General features: G+C 38.8%; 2 protein-coding genes and 1 long non-coding RNA gene across 21 annotated transcripts in view; 2 read left to right on the top strand and 1 right to left on the bottom strand.

The window, feature by feature from the left end:
• The window catches only part of LOC133423113 (NACHT, LRR and PYD domains-containing protein 14-like), a 485,953-nt gene that overhangs the window by 175,996 nt on the left and 291,217 nt on the right, over positions 1-18,740 (top strand). The gene's annotated exons all lie outside the window — the stretch shown is intronic.
• Positions 1-18,740, bottom strand: part of LOC133423111 (NACHT, LRR and PYD domains-containing protein 14-like) — a 285,843-nt gene that overhangs the window by 80,493 nt on the left and 186,610 nt on the right. The window lies entirely within an intron of this gene.
• On the top strand, positions 1,422-6,747 carry LOC133423158 (uncharacterized). The gene is made up of 3 exons (XR_009770801.1): positions 1,422-1,518; positions 5,049-5,186; positions 6,446-6,747. It is a non-coding gene; the product is annotated as an uncharacterized LOC133423158 (long non-coding RNA).

Below are 18,740 nucleotides of genomic sequence, written 5' to 3'. Positions count from 1 at the left end.
TCAAAACACATATTTCAGTTACATGTTGGAAAAGGAGTGGGAGGAAGTATAAATGTATTTAATCCCACCCCCTTTCCACAACTAAACATAAATATATGTCTGTATTTACTTTTTATACTATACACTAATTTGTATAAATAAATATATATCATTTTTACAAAAATAACCTGTTTAATACCAGATGTAAGCTCTATCATAAATATAATATAGTATGTAAACCTGAGAATAAAGTGTGTAGATTGAATGTCCCATGACAATTATACAGTAATATAATATGAAAATAAGGTACTGTGGCAGGATGAGGCTCGACTCCAGAGGTTGGTAAAACACGTCTTTATTCCGTGACAGCGGAATCCAACTGACCAAAAGAACTGACGGTTGACAACTGTAAACTAACACGTTGCTAAGCAACCAAATAAATGCTTGTGACCACGCCCCCTTCCATACAGTCCTGATGGGTGCGAGGTCCGTTATTGTGTCCGCCACAACAGAACACTTTTCATTTTTTGCAGCTCCAGACATATTCGTTTTTTGTGTTTTTGGTCCAATATTACAGAGGCCGAGACCCGCCATTGCTAAAAATAAAAGTAACGCTGCAAACAGAAACAAACGCCGCTGCAAATTAAAGAAACGCTGAAATAAAAAGAAACGCCGCTGAAAATAAAACAACGCAAATAAAAAAGCCACAACGGAAGTGAATTACCGGGGACTATTTTTGCTGATGCACCAGTGTTTTTACGTGAGAGGAGAAGTCCCTGAACACCACACACGCTTCAACTTCACATTCATACAAATAACTATTGTTACCCACGCTTTAGATTATTCTTGGCATTATTATTAATGATAAAAGCAACAAAAAAAACAACACCTCTCCCGTCAAAACACCGGTGCGTCGGCAAAAACAGCCCCAGGTAATTCACTTCCGTTGTGGCTTTTTTATTTTATTTGAAGCGGGGTTTCTTTATATTTTCAGCGTTTTTTATTTGCAGCTGCGTTTCTATTTGTTTGCAGCGTTTATTTTATTTGCTAAGCGTTTCTTTAATTTGCAGCAGCGTTTGTTTCTGTTTCTGTTGTTTCTGTTACTTTTATTTTTAGCAATGGCGGGTCTTGGACACTAGGGCTGCAACTAACGACTATTTTAATAGTCGACTAGTCACCGACTATTGACACGATTAGTCGACTAATCGGATAATTAGTATTTTTTTTTTTAAATTTAGTATGAGGTTGCATTAATTATGTGGCAAATGATAATAAACACAAGAAAGATGGTACTAGAGCCTCATCCTGCTATAGCGGGACTGTTCTGCCCTGAATGTATTTTAATATGTTTGAAAGTCGCTAAAAACGATGTTGAGATGTTTATCTGTTTTTCTACATTAACATGTATTTCCGGCGCCTTTATTTTGAAAATCTCCCGAACCGGAAGTAGGTAGTACGGTGAGAAAAACGGAGAAAACTTGTTTGTTTACATTGTCTCACGGCCGCAATGATGCAGTTATCCTTCAGAAAGCAATGGTTGTAAGTGTTACACATAGTTTACAGGTGTGATAAGATGTGTTAATATATTTCGAAAGCATTTTGTGTAGAAAGGAACAGTTGAATATGTTCTGCTTGTGTTACAGTAGTGTTTACTTACCTGCTAACTTTTTAGCTGTTGAGCTAATACCTGTCGAGTTAATAATAAGCAGTTAAAACACAGACACTGATATTTTATGGCTGTTATGCTGTTATTAAGACATTTTTTGTGTCTTTCTTTTATAGTTTTACACCGAATTCAGTGCAGTCAGAAATGCTGACTTATGTGTAACAAGAAAATTAAAGGAGCAAGACGCTCACATCCTGGCTTCTGAATAAGGAGTTTGGCTGGCTGTTTAATCTACGTTCACGCAAGAGCATAACACGTAGAGAGAACAGTACAGGGACTGTTTTCTTCATCCTGCTCCCGCTGCATTTCTGACCATTACCGCCTGCAACGTGTGTTCCACTCCCGCCCCTCCCGCAAAACTCATGAATTCATGCCCGCACGGCGCACAATAATAAAGATGCTTTTTTTTAGTGTCTTCTCCCGTCCCGCAAGAGAAAAGTCCAGACATATCTATCTGATTTAATGTTAACATGATCATTGTGGAGTTTGATGGATAATTGACAGTTCATAGGAACCTGACTGAAAGTTAGATGCAAATCCATCACTGTCATCAGCGCACAAGCCTTTTTTCTCCTTTTGCGCTGCATCAATTATGTGATTGAGGTTTTAGCAACGAGAGTAGCTATGAGTGGCTCAAATAATACTAATAAATAACGTAAAATAAACAAAGTTTAGAATGAAACTAATGAATTTAACAAATGAATGGCTTGGCCATTCCATTGCTGTGGAGGGAGAGAATGTTTCTGACCGACTGCGGTCCCGTCCGTCTCTCTTCCAAGATGCTCCACAGACACTAAATGCAGTTTCTCCAAATATCTGACTTAATTTAATACTTTGTCCGTCCCAAACTTTTTATTTTATTTTTTATCAAAGTTGTATTACCTGCAGCTGCGCTCAGACGCAGTCGTGCATGCGTGACTCTCAGCAGAGATTGTATTGAAGTGAGACGTCTCACTCCGTTAAAAAAACACGTCTGGAGACAATTGTCCACAATGGATTCATTCAATTTTTTTTTTAATTCAATTCAATTTTATTTATATAGCGTCTAATACAACAGAGTTGTCTCTAGACGCTTTCCAGAGATCCAGAACATGAACATGACCCCCGAGCAGTTATTACATAAACAATGGCAGGTAAAAACTCCCCTAGTGGGAGAAAAACCTTAAGCCAAACAGTGGCAAGGAAAAACTCCCCTTTAGGAGGGAAGAAACCTGGACCAGGACCTGGATCATAAGGGGGGACCCTCCTGCCGAGGGCCAGACTGGTGGGTCAGGGACGGCAACAGCACAGCAGGCAGGTGGAAGCAGCAACAGGATGACCGGGGGTGGGGACCGCAGGCCGGCACGCAGCTCCCGAAGCTCCGGCCCAATCAGCAAGTCCCAGGTTGGGGTGCAGGGTCAGGAAAAGACTTGTGCTCCGTAATGCAAGCTACAGCCACCCACGACCACCTGCAGGACAAAAGAGAGAAAAGGGAGGAGAAGGGGGGGCCAGCAACGGGATGACCAGGGGTGGGGACCGCAGGCCAGCACGCAGCTCCCGAAGCTCCGGCCCAATCAGCAAGTCCCAGGTTGGGGTGCAGGGTCAGGAAAAGACTTGTGCTCCGTAATGCAAGCTACAAGCCACCCACGACCACCTGCAGGTTCCGGTGTCCGGCAAAGGATGCTGCAACATGGACAAAAGAGAGAAAAGGGAGGAGAAGGGGGGGCCAGCACAAGAAACTACAGGAGCGACTCTGACACACTAAAGTTTACACTACCTAGAGATTTACCAACACCAGCTAGAGGTTTACTAAACACTAACTATAGGCTTTACTAAACACTAACTATTATAGTCTTGTTCTATAGCTGTAACTACTGACTCTAACACACTAGAGTTTACACTACCTAGAGATTTACCAACACCAGCTAGAGGTTTACTAAACACTAACTATAGGCTTTACTAAACAGAAAGGTTTTAAGTTTAGTTTTAAAGGTGGAGGTGGTGTCAGCCTCCTTAACCCAGATTGGAAGTTGGTTCCATAGTAGTGGTGCCTGATAGCAGAACGCCCGCCCTCCAAATCTACATTTAGATACTCTAGGAACTACGAGTAAACCTGCACCCTGGGAGCGGAGAGCTCGGCCAGGAACATAAGGCACTATCAGGTCTTGCAAATAATGCGGAGCTAAGCCGTTTTGGGCTTTATACGCAAGTAATAAAATTTTAAATTGGATTCTGAATTTTACGGGTAACCAATGGAGCGACGCTAACACTGGAGAGACGTGGTCTCTCCTGCTAATTCCTGTCAGTACTCGTGCTGCTGCATTTTGGATCAGCTGGAGCCTATTCAGCAAATTACTTGGACATCCTGCTAACAACACATTACAGTAATCTAGTCTAGAAGATACAAACGCATGAACTAGTTTTTCTGCATCACTCTGCGAGAGGATTTTCCTAATCTTTGCAATATTACGGAGATGGAAAAAGGCTATTTTACAAACCTGATTAACATATGGTTTAAACGACAAATCCTGATCGAAAATAACACCAAGGTTTCTCACAGTTGCACTGGAAGCCATCGCAACACCATCTAGTCCCATCCTAAGATGCTCTGGACCAAGAATGATAACCTCTGTTTTATCTGAATTTAGAAGCAGGAAATTTCTGGACATCCAGTCCTTGATGTCCCTAAGACATGCCTGAAGTTTAACTAACGGTTCTGTTTCATCCGGCTTCATAGACAAGTAGAGCTGCGTATCATCAGCATAACAATGAAAGTGTATGCCGTGATTCTGGATTATACTTCCCAACGGCTGCATGTATAAACTGAACAAGATTGGCCCTAGCACTGAACCCTGCGGAACACCATAACAGACCCTTGACTGTTCTGAAGAAACCTCATGTACATGAACAAACTGGAACCTGTCAGATAGGTATGATTTAAACCAACATAGAGCTGTCCCTTTAATCCCAACAACATGCTCTAACCTGTGCAGTAAAATGCCATGATCTATAGTGTCAAAAGCAGCACTGAGGTCCAGTAGAACCAGTATGGAAACTAATCCCTTATCTGAGGCCATAAGGAGGTCATTCGTGACTCGAACAAGTGCTGTCTCTGTGCTATGATGCATTCTGAACCCTGACTGAAAGACTTCAAACAGATCATTTCTATACAAATAGTCACACACCCGATTCACTGTCGACAATTTTGATTATGGATTTTTGTCGACAACGTCGACGAATCGTTGCAGCCCTAGTGGACACCGTACAATATGGATCTAAAAAATTTTGGGTTGCCGACCCCTGATTTAACCGGGTCTAACTGGTCCTGGTTCTGGTTCTAACTGGTCCTAACTGGTTCTGGTTCTAACTGGTTCTGGTTCTAACTGGTTCTGGTTCTAACTGGTTCTGGTCCCGGTCTCCCCAGGCGGCCACGACAACGTCTCGGCCCGGAAGTTCCTGGACGCGGCCCGGCAGACGGGGGACCAGATGTTGTTCTACACCATCTTCAGATCCTTCCAGCAGAGGAACCAGCGGCTCCGGGGGAGCCCCGCCTTCACCCCAGGTGAGGGGTCAAAGGTCAGGGGGAGCCCCGCCTTCACCCCAGGTGAGGGGTCAAAGGTCAGGGGGAGCCCCGCCTTCACCCCAGGTGAGAGGTCAAAGGTCAGGGGGGGGGAGCCCCGCCTTCACCCCAGGTGAGGGGTCAAAGGTCAGGGGGGGGGAGCCCCGCCTTCACCCCAGGTGAGGGGTCAAAGGTCAGGGGGGGGAGCCCCGCCTTCACCCCAGGTGAGAGGTCAAAGGTCAGGGGGAGCCCCGCCTTCACCCCAGGTGAGGGGTCAAAGGTCAGGGGGGGGGCCCCGCCTTCACCCCAGGTGAGAGGTCAAAGGTCAGGGGGAGCCCCGCCTTCACCCCAGGTGAGGGTCAAAGGTCAGGGGGAGCCCCGCCTTCACCCCAGGTGAGGGTCAAAGGTCAGGGGGAGCCCCGCCTTCACCCCAGGTGAGGGTCAAAGGTCAGGGGGAGCCCCGCCTTCACCCCAGGTGAGGGTCAAAGGTCAGGGGGAGCCCCGCCTTCACCCCAGGTGAGGGTCAAAGGTCAGGGGGAGCCCCGCCTTCACCCCAGGTGAGAGGTCAAAGGTCAGGGGGAGCCCCGCCTTCACCCCAGGTGAGGGTCAAAGGTCAGGGGGAGCCCCGCCTTCACCCCAGGTGAGGGTCAAAGGTCAGGGGGAGCCCCGCCTTCACCCCAGGTGAGAGGTCAAAGGTCAGGGGGAGCCCCGCCTTCACCCCAGGTGAGGGGTCAAAGGTCAGGGGGAGCCCCGCCTTCACCCCAGGTGAGAGGTCAAAGGTCAGGGGGAGCCCCGCCTTCACCCCAGGTGAGAGGTCAAAGGTCAGGGGGAGCCCCGCCTTCACCCCAGGTGAGAGGTCAAAGGTCAGGGGGAGCCCCGCCTTCACCCCAGGTGAGGGGTCAAAGGTCAGGGGTGTGTGTATTTATTGTGTGTGTGTGTGTGTGTGTATTATGTGTGTATATTGTGTATTTATTGTGTATTGTGTTCCAGGGGAACACTGTGACGAACACGTGTGTGTGTGTGTGTGTGTGTGTGTGTATTTATGTGTGTGTATTGTGTATTTATTGTGTGTTCCAGGGGAACACTGTGACGTGTGTGTGTATAGTGTGTATTTATTGTGTATAATGTGTGTGTGTGTGTGTGTATTGTGTATTTATTGTGTATTATGTGTGTGTGTGTGTGTGTGTGTGTGTGTGTGTGTGTGTGTGTGTGTGTATTGTGTATTTATTGTGTATTATGTGTGTATAATGTGTGTGTTTCAGGGGAACACTGTGACGATCACGTCTTCCACTTCAAGCAGCTGTTCGGGGAGCAGGCGCTGATGAAGAACAACACCGTCTGACAGGAAGTGATGTCACCGCCGTCTGACAGGAAGTGATGTCACCGCCGTCTACAGGAAGTGATGTCACTTCCCCATCATCAGGTAGCCATCAGGCAAGTGACATGTTGAAATAAATAAAAAGGAACGAACATACAGTATCCAATCTACTGTTCCCTTTATCAACCTCGTTTCAATTACAAATGTATTTGTATGGAATGTAGATTTACCATGTTTGTTTTAGAATGAACCTTTGACACAAATAAAAGAATTAAGAAAAAAACCCAAACCTGCTGTGAGAAGCAACACAAAACCACAGTTTCACGGTTAAAGGAGTCTCTTTTTTCTCTTTTTTAAGAGTTTTCCTCGGGGTGACAGTTCCAGTTATAGTATAATAAAGTTATAGTTTAATATAGTTTATTTTTATAGTATATATTATGTAATAAACCGAGTTCTATGGTGTTTTTCCAATAAAGGATTGCAACAGTTCGCCCTCTAGCGGTTATACAAGGTAACTGCAGTCAGTGTAAAGTTAGAAGGTTTAAATGACAAAAGTACTTCCTGTTATTGCTTTCAAAATAAATCCACAATAAACAGTTAAAAAGGCAAAAAACGAGTCTGTTTCTAGGAGAAATTAGTGCAAAAACAGTATTCATCTGTCTTCTGTCATTAATTAATGTAATTACAGTCGATAATTTATGAATAGTTCTGTAATTAAAATGAATTACAGACGATAATGTCGTTAAATGGAACAAAACTGTAGTTTCTAGTGTCACCACCAGAGGGCGATCGTAACACCGTAACACCAGTCACGAAACTGTAGAAAAATAAAGAAAAGCTACAAATGTTTTTTATTTTGTTGTATTTCATTTTATTTGTGTTGTTATTAATACTGCTGCCTCAGTAAAGTTGCAGATTGTATAACTGTATAAACTTTATACAAAATAGTGTTAAAAGCTATGTATTTACTTTATTTTTTAGCACTTTAAACAAAAACAGCGGACCAAAGTGCAAAACTGCAATAAAAGACAATATTGACAAGACACAAGATATGAAACATAAAACAGATCATGAAACCTAAAATAGAGAAGAATCGAGGACCGGACATGTTTAACATACCGGCTGTGATTTAAATTAATTTGGATTATATTTAAAATCTTTAAAACTAATAACTGAAACAAAAGCACAACAAATGTATGAAGTGTTAAGACATTTTCCCACTGATTTAGAAGACTGATATCCTTACTTACCCCTTGTATGATGGACTTTGCTGTATTATTTTACTTAAATGTCATGTATTTAATTTATTTATTATTGTTTGTACCTTATTTTCATATTATATTACTGTATAATTGTCATGGGACATTCAATCTCTACACACTTTATTCTCAGGTTTACATACTATATTATATTTATGATAGAGCTTACATCTGGTATTAAACAGGTTATTTTTGTAAAAATGATATATATTTATTTATACAAATTAGTGTATAGTATAAAAAGTAAATACAGACATATCATTTATGTTTAGTTGTGGAAAGGGGGTGGGATTAAATACATTTATACTTCCTCCCACTCCTTTTCCAACATGTAACTGAAATATGTGTTTTGATGTGTTTTTTTTCTTTATGTGGTGGAATGTCCACCTGGATTTGTTTTCTTATCTTTTCTTCTTCTTTTTTTTTATACATGTTGAAATAAATAAAAACGAACGAACATACAGTGTCCAATCTACTGTTCCCTTTATCAACCTCGTTTCAATTACAAATGTATTTGTATGGAATGTAGATTTACCATGTTTGTTTTAGAATGAACCTTTGACACAAATAAAAGAATTAAGAAAAAAACCCAAACCTGCTGTGAGAAGCAACACAAAACCACAGTTTCACGGTTAAAGGAGTCTCTTTTTTCTCTTTTTTAAGGGTTTTCCTCGAGGTGACAGTTCCGGTTATAGTTTAATAAAGTTATAGTATAATATAGTTTATTTTTATAGTATATATTATGTAATAAACCGAGTTCTATGGTGTTTTTTCAATAAAGGATTGCAACAGTTCGCCCTCTAGTGGTTACACAAGGTAACTGCAGTCAGTGTAAAGTTAGAAGATTTAAATGACAAACGTACTTCCTGTTATTCCTTTCAAAATAAATCCACAATAAACAGTTAAAAAGTCAAAACGAGTTTGTTTCGAGGAGAAATTAGTGCAAGAACAATCTTCATCTGTCTTCTGTCATTAATTAATGTAATTACAGTCGGTAATTTATGAATAGTTCTGTAATTAAAATGAATTACAGACGATAATGTGGTTAAGTGGAAGAAAACGGTAGTTTCTAGTGTCACCACCAGAGGGCGGTCTGTTCTCATCATCGCAACAACAGTCATCAAACTTTCTGCAAAAGAATTAAAAAAAACTACGTATTTACTTTATTTTTTAGATCTGTAAACAAAAACAGCGGACCAAAGTGCAAAACTGCAATAAAAGACAATATTGACAAGACACAAGACATGAAACATAAAACAGATCATGAAACCTAAAATAGAGAAGAATCGAGGACGGACATGTTTAACATACCGGCTGTGATTTAAATTAATTTGGATTATATTTAAAATCTTTAAAACTAATAACTGAAACAAAAGCACGAAAAATGTATGAAGTGTTAAGACATTTTCCCACTGATTTAGAAGACTGATATCCTTACTTACCCCTTGTATGATGGACTTTGCTGTATTATTTTACTTAAATGTCATGTATTTAATGTATTTATTATTGTTTGTACCTTATTTTCATATTATATTACTGTATAATTGTCATGGGACATTCAATCTACACACTTTATTCTCAGGTTTACATACTATATTATATTTATGATAGAGCTTACATCTGGTATTAAACAGGTTATTTTTGTAAAAATGATATATATTTATTTATACAAATTAGTGTATAGTATAAAAAGTAAATACAGACATATAATTTATGTTTAGTTGTGGAAAGGGGGTGGGATTAAATACATTTATACTTCCTCCCACTCCTTTTCGAACATGTAACTGAAATATGTGTTTTGATGTGTTTTTTTTCTTTATGTGGTGGAATGTCCACCTGTATTTGTTTTCTTATCTTTTCTTCTTTTTTTTATACATGTTGAAATAAATAAAAACGAACGAACATACAGTATCCAATCTACTGTTCCCTTTATCAACCTCGTTTCAATTACAAATGTATTTGTATGGAATGTAGATTTACCATGTTTGTTTTAGAATGAACCTTTGACACAAATAAAAGAATTAAGAAAAAAACCCAAACCTGCTGTGAGAAGCAACACAAAAGCACAGTTTCACGGTTAAAGGAGTCTCTTTTTTCTCTTTTTTAAGGGTTTTCCTCGAGGTGACAGTTCCGGTTATAGTATAATAAAGTTATAGTATAATATAGTTTATTTTTATAGTATATATTATGTAATAAACCGAGTTCTATGGTGTTTTTTCAATAAAGGATTGCAACAGTTCGCCCTCTAGCGGTTATACAAGGTAACTGCAGTCAGTGTAAAGTTAGAAGGTTTAAATGACAATAGAACTTCCTGTTATTCCTTTCAAAATAAATACACAATAAACAGTTAAAAAGCCAAAACAAGTCTGTTTCGAGGAGAAATTAGTGCAAAAACAATCTCCATCCGTCTTCTGTCATTAATTAATGTAATTTCGGTCGGTAATTTATGAATAGTTCTGTAATTAACAAAAGTGCAAAACTGCAATAAAAGACAATATTGACAAGACACAAGACATGAAACATAAAACAGATCATGAAACCTAAAATAGAGAAGAATCGAGGACCGGACATGTTTAACATACCGGCTGTGATTTAAATTAATTTGGATTATATTTAAAATCTTTAAAACTAATAACTGAAACAAAAGCACAACAAATGTATGAAGTGTTAAGACATTTTCCCACTGATTTAGAAGACTGATATCCTTACTTACCCCTTGTATGATGGACTTTGCTGTATTATTTTACTTAAATGTCATGTATTTAATTTATTTATTATTGTTTGTACCTTATTTTCATATTATATTACTGTATAATTGTCATGGGACATTCAATCTACACACTTTATTCTCAGGTTTACATACTATATTATATTTATGATAGAGCTTACATCTGGTATTAAACAGGTTATTTTTGTAAAAATGATATATATTTATTTATACAAATTAGTGTATAGTATAAAAAGTAAATACAGACATATAATTTATGTTTAGTTGTGGAAAGGGGGTGGGATTAAATACATTTATACTTCCTCCCACTCCTTTTCCAACATGTAACTGAAATATGTGTTTTGATGTGTTTTTTTTCTTTATGTGGTGGAATGTCCACCTGTATTTGTTTTCTTATCTTTTCTTCTTCTTTTTTATACATGTTGAAATAAATAAAAAGGAACGAACATACAGTGTCCAATCTACTGTTCCCTTTATCAACCTCGTTTCAATTACAAATGTATTTGTATGGAATGTAGATTTACCATGTTTGTTTTAGAATGAACCTTTGACACAAATAAAAGAATTAAGAAAAAAACCCAAACCTGCTGTGAGAAGCAACACAAAACCACAGTTTCACGGTTAAAGGAGTCTCTTTTTTCTCTTTTTTAAGGGTTTTCCTTGAGGTGACAGTTCAGGTTATAGTATAATAAAGTTATAGTATAATATAGTTTATTTTTATAGTATATATTATGTAATAAACCGAGTTCTATGGTGTTTTTTCAATAAAGGATTGCAACAGTTCGCCCTCTAGCGGTTATACAAGGTAACTGCAGTCAGTGTAAAGTTAGAAGGTTTAAATGACAATAGAACTTCCTGTTATTCCTTTCAAAATAAATCCACAATAAACAGTTAAAAAGGCAAAACTAGTCTGTTTCGAGGAGAAATTAGTGCAAAAACAATCTTCATCCTTCTTCTTTCATTAATTAATGTAATTTCGGTCGGTAATTTATGAATAGTTCTGTAATTAACAAAAGTGCAAAACTGCAATAAAACAATATATAAGACAATATTGACAAGACACAAGACATGAAACATAAAACAGATCATGAAACCTAAAATAGAGAAGAATCGAGGACCAGACATGTTTAACATACCGGCTGTAATTTAAATTAATTTGGATTATATTTAAAATCTTTAAAACTAATAACTGAAACAAAAGCACAAAAAATGTATGAAGTGTTAAGACATTTTCCCACTGATTTAGAAGACTGATATCCTTACTTACCCCTTGTATGATGGACTTTGCTGTATTATTTTACTTAAATGTCATGTATTTAATTTATTTATTATTGTTTGTACCTTATTTTCATATTATATTACTGTATAATTGTCATGGGACATTCAATCTGTGAGCAGCGGCGGCTACCACCAGGCCAGCGGCGGCTACCACCAGGCCAGCGGCGGCTACCACCAGGCCAGCGGCGGCTACCACCAGGCCAGCGGCGGCTACCACCAGGCCAGCGGCGGCTACCACCAGGCCAGCGGCGGCTACCACCAGGCCAGCAGCAGCTATCACCAGGCCAGCGGCGGCTACCACCAGGCCAGCGGCGGCTACCACCAGGCCAGCAGCAGCTACCACCAGGCCAGCGGCGGCTACCACCAGGCCAGCGGCGGCTACCACCAGGCCAGCGGAGGCTACCACCAGGCCAGCGGCGGCTACCACCTGGCAAGCAGCGGCTACCACCAGGCCAGCGGCGGCTACCACCAGGCCAGCGGCGGCTACCACCAGGCCAGCGGCGGCTACCACCAGGCCAGCGGAGGCTACCACCAGGCCAGCGGCGGCTACCACCAGGCCAGCGGCGGCTACCACCAGGCCAGCGGCGGCTACCACCAGGCCAGCGGCGGCTACCACCAGGCCAGCGGCGGCTACCACCAGGCCAGCGGCGGCTACCACCAGGCCAGCGGCGGCTACCACCAGGCCAGCGGCGGCTACCACCAGGCCAGCGGCGGCTACCACCAGGCCAGCGGCGGCTACCACCAGGCCTAACTACAGCAGGCCTCTCCCAGCAACAAAGTGGCTCCTACCAGCAGCCAGGAAGCTTCCAGCAGCAACTGGTTAAAGAATCAGTACCAAGATGGCTACGAAAAGAGACATGGAAGAACTGAAGAGATCGAATGATGAAGTGAGAAAATCCTTGGAGTTCATGGGACATCAAATGGAAGCTATGACAAGTAAGCAAGACATTTTAATGGACATGATAAAAGAGATCAAAGAACTGAAAAGCAGAATGAAGAGAAAGATGTCAAGATTGCACAATTGGAAAGCAGATGATCAAATATGGAACAATACACTCGGATGAATGATGTCATTGTCACAGGACTGTGGATAAGACCGGGGTCATTTGCTGCTGCATTGAAGTCCGGGCGGAACAACCAGAGCCCACTGAGCAGGATCTGGACTCAGTGGAGCAGCAGGTGGTTACGTTCCTCCAGAATAAGGGAATCAGTAGAAACAAGGACAACATAGAAGCCTGCCCCCCTCTGCCCCAGAGAGACAAAAGCAAGCCAGCAACCATCATCATGAGCTTTGCAAACAGAAAATACAAAAGCAATCTTCTGCAACAGGGTAAGAGGCTCAAGGGAACAAATGTTTACCTCAATGAACATTTAACCAAAAATAATGCTGATATTGCAAGAAAAGCGCGCTACCTACGCAAAGAGAAAGAAATTCAAGCAACATGGACCTCCAACTGTAAAATCTACATAAAGCTAAATGGCACACCTGAACAGGTAAAGTGCTAGTGGTCAGAAGCATGAAAGATTTGGAAAAATATGCATAGAAGGAAAATTCTGCTGTTGGTTCAGGTGTGTGGGACTTTGACTTTGTGTTTAGTATTGCTAATTGTTCTTTTGTTCTTTCTGACATCCATCGGCATAGCTGACTTTATACAATATGTCTATTAAACTCCCTGAAAAATAAGGTCAATGAGTTGAGTAACATTATGTTAGAAAATGATCTACACATAGTGGCAATTTCTGAAAGTCATCTGGATGAATCAATGGACAATACTGAAATATGTTTACAAGGCTCCAATATAATCAGACTGGATAGAAACAGACACGGAGGTGGAGAAGCTTTTTATATACACGATCATATTCCAACAAAATGAAGAGGTAATCTTAACTATCCAGACGTGGAAGCAATCTGGATTCAGGTTCATTTGCCTCATCTCAAGCCATTACTAATATGTTGCTGTTATAGGCCACCGAACTGTGATGCTGTTTATCTTGAAAACATCTGTTCAATGCTTCAGAATGTTTCAGACACAGACAGAGAAATGTATTTTGTAGGAGACTTGAATATAGACTGGCTCTCAAAAAGCCGCCCTATGAAAAGAAAGCTTAATGACATTGCCACTGTATGTAACCTATCTCAAATGGTAAACTTACCAACCAGAATGAATATAAAGAAATCTGGTGTATCATCTTCAACCTGTATTCATCATTTCTTTACGAACTCAACTGATAAATGCTCAAATGTTGTGTCAGTTCCTATTGGTTTCAGTGACCATAACATGATAGCCACAGCAAGAAAAGCCAAAGTCCCCAAAATGGGTCCTAAAATTATATATAAAAGAATCTATAAGCATTTCTGTGATAGTACATTTATTGAAGATATGCACAAAATAAAGTGGGACAGTGTATTACAGTTTACTCATACTGAAGATGTTCTACATGAATTTATGAAGTTGTTTTCCTCTGTCTGTGACAAGCATGCACCACTAAAAAAACTTACCGTCAGATCTGTCAAAGCACCTCGGCTCGACTCTGACTTGAGAAAATTAATGAAAGAAAGAAATCAATTGAAAAAAAATGCTACAAACTCAGGGTGCTCAGAGGATTGGCTGGTATATCGCTCTTTAAGAAACAAAGTGACCAAATTAAATAAACAGAAAAAAAGGCTTTACTATCAATCAAAAATTGAAGAAATGAAACATGACAGTAAAAAACTTTGGAGTACTCTCAATCAAATCATGGGTAAAGATAAAATGAAAAAATCCACATCTTTCATTGAATCAGGTGATGGTTTCATCACCAAGCCCAAAGAAATTGCAGATCATTTCAATAATTATTTCATAGATAAAGTAAATACAATAAGAAACAGTATGCTGCCTGGAAATAGTCAACTTTCTGAATCAATTATAAAAAAACATATCATGCACGACAAAAGATGTCAATTTAAATTTCTGCCCACTAGCATGTTAGAAATTAAAAAACTTTTGTCTGAATTGAAATGTGACAAACCTTGTGGACATGATCATTTAGATAGCAGACTGTTAAAACTCTCAGCTGAAATTGTAGCTGGACCAATATCCCATATTTTCAACTTGAGTTTGGAAGAGGGTATTTATCCTCAAGTGTGGAAGTTAGCTAAAGTCACTGCTTTACCTAAAAATAGAAAAGAACCATTCACTGGCTCAAACAGTACGCCGATCAGTATCTTACCTGTTTTGGGAAAACTTATGGAAACAATTGTATTTACACAAATTCAAAATGACTTCTCTATAAATAATATCAATTCAGATTTTCAACATGCGTATAAAACTGGATATTCAACATGCACTGCTCTCACACACCTGACAGATGATTGGCTTAAACAAATTGATGGTAAATTATTGGTGGGAACAGTGTTGTTGGATTTTAGTGCTGCCTTTGATATCATTGACCATGAACTGCTCCTTTCCAAACCAGCTGCTTATGGTTTCCAACCCTCATCTATTAGCTGGATGAAAAGCTACCTATTCAATAGAAGGCAGTGTGTCATGTTTAATGGAACTTTTTCATCTATTAAAACATTACATTGTGGCCTTCCTCAAGGAAGCTGCCTGGGTCCTCTGCTGTACTCGATATTTGTAAATGATATGCCTTATATTTAACAAAATGCTCACACTGCAATTTATGCAGATGACACAACAATATATTTATCTGCAAAGAATGACACAGATCTGAGCAGTATTGTTCAAAAAGAGTTAACGCAGATTTCTAAATGGGTCACTGAAAATACACTGAAACTGAATCGATACAAAACGAAATGTCTTGTTATTTGCTCAAAACATGCTCATAAAAAGGAACACAGATTACGTGTGTCCTTGCATGGAGCTGAAATTGAGCAAGTTAAGGAGGCCAGATTACTGGGTGTTACGATTGATGAAACATTGTCTTGGGACACTCACATAAACAACATTGTAGCAAAAATGAGTAGAAGCCTCTCAATCATTAGAAGGAGTGCCTATTTTGTAACCAATACAATTATTAAACAAGTTATACAATCTCTGGTTTTGTCACATATTGATTACTGCCCAGTAATCTGGTCTAACGCCTCCAAACATGAAATATATAAGATCCAGTTTACCCAAAATAGAGCAGCGAGACTCGCTCTGCATAGCTCGTATAGATGTAGTGTGGAAGAAATGCATAATAAACTATCATGGATGAAAGTCAATGACAGACTAGCATGTAGCCTGATACTGTTTTTAAACAATATTTACACATGTCATACACCAAATGATCTCTTTTCTCAGTTGCTTCTTGCTAGTGATAGCCACAGCTATCATACTAGACATGAGAGGTGATTTCACCTGCCCAAACCTAAACCCATGCACTAAAAACAACAGTAATGTACAGGGCAGTTACTTACGGGAATAGACTTCCAGAAAATCTTATTTCAACTCGTGGCAGAGTTGAAGCTTCAAGAGGAGACTAAGAAAGGAAGTTCAAAAGAAACCGGTTGTTTTAGATTGTGTCTAATGGTTTTAGCTTATTGATTTAATTGAGTTAGGTGTTATATAAATAAACATATTTTCTTGTTCTGCATTTAATTTCAATTCTTAGTATTTTATTTTGCTGAGGTTTTGTGACGTTTCCGGTTGTTTTCACTATTTTTAAATTTTCTTCTATTGAAATACGTTTCTTTGTTTTTGTTTTTGTATTTGCCTCATTTAGTATGAACTTATTTATCTTTAGTTGGATTTATCTTTAATCTATCTGTTTTTGGTTGTTTTTGTTTGTTTGTTTGTTTGTTTTTTTCACTTAGGAAAATTCCTTTTCTTTTTTTTCATTGTTTTTTCTGCTTATTATTATCTTTAGTTTTTATTAGTTTTTGTTTTTTTTGTCTTATTTTCTTTTTAGTTGCTGTTCTTTGTACTTTGTTTTATTCTGTTTAACTAACATTTTATATTGTACTGTAAAAGTTTTATAGAAATGTATATTTGTACTGTTGGACCCCAGGAAGAATAGTGGCTGCTGAGGCAGCAACTAATGGGGATCTGAAATAAATAAATAAATACATCTTTTCCATCTTTATTCAAAAATATAAACTGGATTTCTACGTCTCATTGTTATTTTTTCCATTCCATATTTGTCATTTACAAGATCCTTCCATTTAGAATTAATTAAATGATCATCCTTTAACCAATTTCTTGTCATTTGTTTCATTAATGCTGCTCTTAAAACTAAAAACAAGTGAGTTTCTTTCCTCTTCATTTCCTCTGGTGTTTTTCCAAGTAATAACACCAGTGGATTTTTATCAAAAGAAACACAAAAAATATTCTCCAATTCTCTGACAGAGTTTTCACTAAATTCACTTCTAACTAAACACGACCAGAATACACGACTGTGGTGTTTTATCTGCTCCTGCATTTTCTACAACAATTTGAATTTAGATCACATTTGTACTTACTTTAAATTTGGGGTGTCCTAAAATATCTAATTAAAATCTTCCACGCAAACTCCTTCCAATAATTTGAATTAGTTGTTTCATAAATGTTTTTACACATTTGTTCCCAATCAACAGAAGAAATATTACAAAGAAGTTCATTCTCCCATCTTTGTTCTGTTTTTGATATGTGGAATAAAAGTGAGCTCAGAGTCAAAAATCAGGCCCAGATTTGTAAGTGATTTTGAGGATTTAAATCCTGTAACTTTGGTAAAAGTTTCTCTCTCTGGCCTTCAGGACCGATGAGTAAAACCTCCGTTTGTCCTGGTTGAGCTGTAGGAAGTTTGCTGCCATCCATCACTTCATGTCTAAAATACAGTTCAAAAGGGCAGCAATTGATATTATGGATTTATTCAAATTGGAAAAAATAAAGTTTACAATTAGGGTTCATTAGAAAGTTCTTCTCCAGCTGGAAACCATTTATTACTTATTTAGAAAATGTGAGAGTATTTCCAAAGGACTGAGCTGATGTCTTTGTTTTTTATCCCTAAGAATAGTAACAGAATAATTACTAATACATTGGTATATAACTCTGGGGTGATATATGACAACATTCCCACTCAAGTATTTACTAGTTTAACTTGTGACTATTACTGGAATTGCTAATCATTGATCTAAGAACTAATTATTAATCTCTAGATAACAAATTTCATTTTCATTTTATTTTCTTATTTAAGTTTACATTCATTTCACTACTACTACTTTTTTGTTATGTCACTATATATATATATATATATTTTTTTTTTTAACTTTTATTATTATTATCATTTTTGTTTCTCTTCCCAACGTGGATGACAACATGAGTTTGTGTTTCCTTCTGAGTCCTGATGAACTGGACGACATCATGGACTACGTTTACATCAGTCCAAATTCAGGTTATTGCTAATATTCCGGTTCCTGAAACATTGGGAATATTCCGTTTCCATGGTGATTAATCATTTATCTGGATCAAACCAGCGACGCACGGAGAACGTGATGACACAATTCCCGTCATTTCTGCTTCTTCTTCCTGGATCCAAATCCAAAACAAATGCTGCTTCAGCAACTTTTAGTAAATCTTCTATCCCGGTACTTTCTACCGTCTACAAATGCAGAAATGTTCATATCCTTCATTCCATTTATGAAGTGATTAGTCTCCTCCTGGTCTTGGTTTCTCCGTGTTTAGAAGAACTTCCTGGACTCAAAAGACCAGGATTCCTTGTGAACAGAGCATGAGCAGAAAACAGATTCCTGTTCCGTTTGATGGGGATATTCTGTTACGTTTACATGACCCAATATTCAGTTTTAAAAGGAGTAACCCAGGGCTCATATTGGGGTTTTTAAAAACCAGAATATGAGCATATTCTGGTTATTCAAAGGGGTTATTGGTGTTTACATGGCCGTGTAACCGGGTTATTGCTGATATTCAGGTTTTAAAAGGTTATTGATGCTGGAAACACAGTCAGTGCAGGCAGGTGGGAACTCCTCAAAGCTGCTGCTCAGGTTCCCGGCAGGG

This window comes from Cololabis saira, chromosome 22 (assembly GCF_033807715.1).
Source record: "Cololabis saira isolate AMF1-May2022 chromosome 22, fColSai1.1, whole genome shotgun sequence".
Lineage (NCBI taxonomy): Eukaryota > Metazoa > Chordata > Actinopteri > Beloniformes > Belonidae > Cololabis > Cololabis saira.
The sequence above is the reverse complement of the archived record's forward strand: the minus strand, read 5'-3'. Positions and strand labels throughout refer to the sequence as shown.